We start from the raw sequence: 4,983 nt of genomic DNA, 5'->3' as shown, positions 1-4,983 counted from the left end.
CTGTTCATATATCTAAAAATAAACTACTTTATTTTGGAAATACGTTCAGGTCACAAGTTTTCATTTCTCATTCATGATCAGAGTGGGTATCTCATTAGTGTCTGAGATTTCATAATGCAAAGATCTTGAGGGATTATTTTGTGAGATTGGGCTGGTTCTAGTTTCATAGGGTGGTCTCTTACATATGAATGGTTAGTAAACGTCTGAGATTTCAGCAAAATCCTCCGTTCCAATGAAACTACGAGTGTGTACACCTGAATGAAGATCCCACACACATCTTTTCAGAATCAAACCCGAGACTTCCCAGTTTTTCCTGTCCTGACAAACCTTGTGAACAACATACTCTGTGACATTTAACATCTGGACAAGGCCTGAGCTTTGTCAAACTGCAGTCACGACCTGAGGGATGCAAAGTCATCCTGTCCTTTACGAGAGATAAAGCAATACATTAAATCTGCCACATCTTCAAACTCCCCCCATCTAAAAAAAAAAAAAAAAAAACCCAGCCTACCGATTCCTAATGAGATCTCAAATGGTTGCGTAATACGATTGTCTTTAATGCTCATTGCTTGTGGAGGGTAGGTGGGGGTCAGGGCTGCAGTTAGGGCTGTTGGTGCATGGGTGGAGGTACGAGGCTAAAAGCTGATCTCTGGTCAGGAGACTCTGGAGATTGGTCTTTATGGCCTCTGTGGCGTAGGTCCTCGCCAGAATATGGCTGWCAATTACAGCAAGCTCTATTAGGTTAATGGTTTAAGTATTTTTATGGGCATGAGCCCATTACTTAGACCGGCCAATGTAATCAACACCAGTGACCGAAGGGTTCCGGCCATCCTGCACAAGTTGTGTGATAATTTTTTTTTCTTTTTAACTTTAAAAATCTGCTTACAAAAAACATTTTACAGCACTGCATTTGTTTTTTACTGGACTACAACAAAATCAAAACCTTTCAGGTTTTACCATCATGGTGAAACATTTTAGACAAATCTTTGATGCAAGATTGTTGAAAAGGCATCCTTTTCAATTTGCATCCACTCTATATGTTTGAAAGTATTTTGTCAATGCCAGCCAACAGTCAGGCAGACAGTGATGAAAACCATGAGCGGTGCCATCATCGACTCCTCCTGCATGAGATCATCAACCTGATGCTCCTTGCGTGCGCAGCGTTCAATAAAGAGCTGCTGGAGTTTGTTTGATTCATCTCACTCATCACCAATTGCCAGGGTTATTTTAAGTCCAAGGTTTAAGGTGAACAGTCGAGGTTAGGAAACAAGCTTGTGGTGGTGAGATTATGCAAAAACCTGTGTGTTTACGTTAGTTTGTTAGCAAGAAAATCTCAGATTTGAATGAAACTCTCAGAAAGTAATCTATGGACACAATTCAAGATGTCTGCCACAGCTAATCTGTCTTAGCAAACAAAAAATGCTTTAATTCAGTTAAGCTAAAATTGGGTGCTGTGACTTACTCTGGGCATTAACAAATATCTTTGTTTAAAGCATTAATAATATATATATATTTATTTATTTCTATCACCCAGCCCTATTTGTTTCATTTGTGATTTCCATCAGCAAGTTGAACTCCCACATACACCACACTAACTTTTGATTTACTGTTTCTAAATTAGGATAAACAGAATTTGTTGTTTTTAAAAACGAGCACCAGAGGAATTATGGACCTGGAAGCTTACTTTGGAAGTTGTTCAGTTTTTTAAAGTTGCTTCCACAAAGTTTGGTTAAATATGTAAACAAACTATTCATTAACTAAACTGAGTTTTGACTTGGTCTATAGAACTTTTTACTACAATGATTCACACCTGGTAATTAGTATAAATGTATCTATGAAAGGTGGGTGACAGACATATTTTATTGAATAGCCTGTATAAACCTGTTGGTGTGCTGGTTAAAAGGATGAAGGACATGGACACGAATCACAGAACAGTAAAAAACTGTGGCAATAAGCTGACACCAAGAACAGATGGTCATTAAGGAGAAAAACTATCTGTTAGCGAGGAGGCAAATAAGCTGAATCCAGATACAATTTTAAACCATCCTGATAATTAATCAGTAGTGGCAGGAATAGAACATAAAAAAGAAAAGAAAAGAAAATATATCAGACTAATTGGAATAAAAAATTGACAGTAAAATCTGAAAAATAAAAAAACAGCCAGAAGGTTTGACATGAAATTATTAAGAAAGTGGGAAAAATGAAACCCAAGTACAGGGCTTAATGACAAACTGAACATGATCTGTGTTTTTGTTAGTTTTGTTTGAAGTATTTTGTAGCTTATTAGGTATATCTGTTTTCTGGTGATTTCTGTGCCATCTGTTTAAATAGAATAGAACAGAATAGAATAGAATAGAATACTCTTATTGTCTCCTGAGGGAAATTTGTCTTGGGCAAAGTAACATAAAAACATTCAAACAACAAACAAAGATAAAAACTCTGACTCAGTATCACCAGTAATCAACACCATATGAAGCAGAGGGTACAATATAAGGTGTCAGTTGTAAAATGCAGTGTGGTAAGGTGCTGTGGACTGAATGCTGCTGCTGGAGTTCATTAGTCTGATTGAGGCTGGACAGTTTCAGTCTGTTGATCCTACACTTTGGCATCTTCAGTCAACCATTCATGTTCAGAGAAATGTGGGCGTTTATGGTCAGAGAATATGATTTTTGATGTTCTTATCACTGCTTGTTTATTTATCTGTATTGTTAGTCTGCACTCAGTTGGTTCTCTGCTCCTCAGTGTTTTCTGAGTCAGACTTCCACTCTCACCTCAGCAATCAACTCAGGTGCCTCCACTTTCCCAGTTACCTCTATCCTATGTTCAGTCTCCAGTGCATTGTTGACTCCCATGCTACAAAATCCAGTCTTTATTTAATTTTTATTAAATTTTTAGATTGTCTGCACTCTGGGTCCAATCCTGTTTTTACTGGCTCATCATAGCAGGTCTCTAAATGAATGGMTTTCCTTTACAGCCTATATTCACATGTGCATAGACTTCATCAAAATGCTTAAAAATCCTTCGGGGTTTATTTTTACTTTTATTGTTGGATTTCCTTTAGGTCCTGTGCTGTTGCCAAAACCAACATTTATTAGGAAAAACTCAAACTTTTTGTTAAAGATCCCACAATATGTGACTTTTTCAGGTTGAACGTTTCATTTGAGTAGTTTTTATTAGAATTACTCAAGACATTGTTTCGAGCCAATGAATTCAATCCTGTCCAACGTTTAAGAGCGTTTTCACACTTTCAGGAGCATTTATCCCTAGATTAAGTGCTTTGTGCAACACAGCAATTTCAAGGAGTTGCTAAATGTGTGTGTGCATGGTTGTTAGTAAGTGTTCTGTTGAGAGAGAAAGAGAGAGAGAGAGAGAGGTGAAGCAACCAGGGAACACTAGTTGATAACAAAGTGTTTCTGTTCTTCGCTCCACTGAATACCAATCACTTTCCCTTTTAGATAAAACCCWGAAAACAGACCGAGTCTATGCGTTTGTGGGCGTGTTTCATTTTATGTGTGACAAAAAATCATTTCCTGTTTTAAAAAGGCTGCTCTGATATATTTTGCTGCAGTTTTCTGCTGATCCAGCTGTCCTTGAGCAACATTTCTCATCTTGTGTTTAACTGACCCACAGGAGGGAGGAAACCTTAACGGACTGCTGGACTGGGCTTCTCTCAGTCCCTGATGCTTTGGCCTGCTGTCCTCATGCTGCTTTCTTAGCTAATAGTTCTGACCTCTATTAGTGCCCTTTTCCATCGCAGACTCACCTCTCTCATCTCCCTCAACATATGGCTCCCCCCTGGTTCTCGTGTTGCCTCATTTTGCTTTTTCTTTTGAAAGAAGAAGCTAAAAGCTGTGGAGCTTCAGTTTGGTTAATATCAGAAAACTCCAAACGACTTAAATCAGTACAGAAGACACACAAACTCACAACAAGGTAAACTTGAAACAGACGTTTAGGTTCACTTATGGTCAAATAAACCAAGATCATCACGTGCACTGTCCCAAATATGATGCAATTCCTGCAGATCACAGTCACATTTTGTTWATTTTATTTGCACATGAATAGTAGAATTGTAAATTATGTGATGCCACCACATCAATTTTTAGTTCAGTCTTTATAAAATCAACAGTTACACATCAAAGAAAGTAAAAGATCAAAACATATTAATGTATTGGCTAATCAGAAAAATAAAAAAAACACATTTTATTAATTAAAATAATTTGTTTAGGTGATGCCAGAGAAACAGAAAAGTTTGATCAAACGTCGACTCAGAAAGCTKCTTAATCCAAAAGATTTATTCATGTTGGAATATCTATAATCATATGAACATATTCTTATTTCCAGCACAAAGAGCGAGATCAATCCCATTCCTGATGCCTAAAATGATTTCACTATTTAGTCTTTCGATCGGTGACACAAGCATGTAAAAGCAGACAAATGTACCCCTGGTGTTAGTGAATGTGGACAAGAGAAAGGCTACAAGATCATTTCCAGGGAGCCGCAGCTGCTTTTATAGAACTACATCCAATCTTCCTGAATGTAACCACTGGAGAGCAAATGACCCCCAGGTTAAATAGAGGCATGGTCTCAATGGAGGAAAAAAGAATCAAGGGAAACATCAGAATCTGTACCGCACAAATCGACCCCCAAAGCTCAAGGTAGCTACACCGGTGGTTGGTAGCTTTTTGATTAAACTTGGCTTTTGGACAAGCTTCCATCATAAAGAACATYGTCCACTGTAACTWATGAAGGCAGCTCAGTTAAGATGTRGAAACTGTTCACGGATTTTAAAAGCTTTGCATCTGACTGCAGGTACAGAATGCATTCAGCTGTAGTGCTACATGCTACGATGGTGGRCCAGGTCTGAGCACAAACCCAAAAGTGTTCTTTGTTTTCATCACATTGATATTTTTAAAAATGAAAAAAGTGGCTCAGTCTTCGTTATCGTCATCACACCTTTTTAACCCAATCAAACATCTGTGAATG

Source organism: Austrofundulus limnaeus, unplaced genomic scaffold, assembly GCF_001266775.1.
Source record: "Austrofundulus limnaeus strain Quisiro unplaced genomic scaffold, Austrofundulus_limnaeus-1.0 Scaffold131, whole genome shotgun sequence".
Taxonomy (NCBI): Eukaryota; Metazoa; Chordata; class Actinopteri; order Cyprinodontiformes; family Rivulidae; genus Austrofundulus; species Austrofundulus limnaeus.
Note: the sequence above shows the minus strand (reverse complement) of the source record.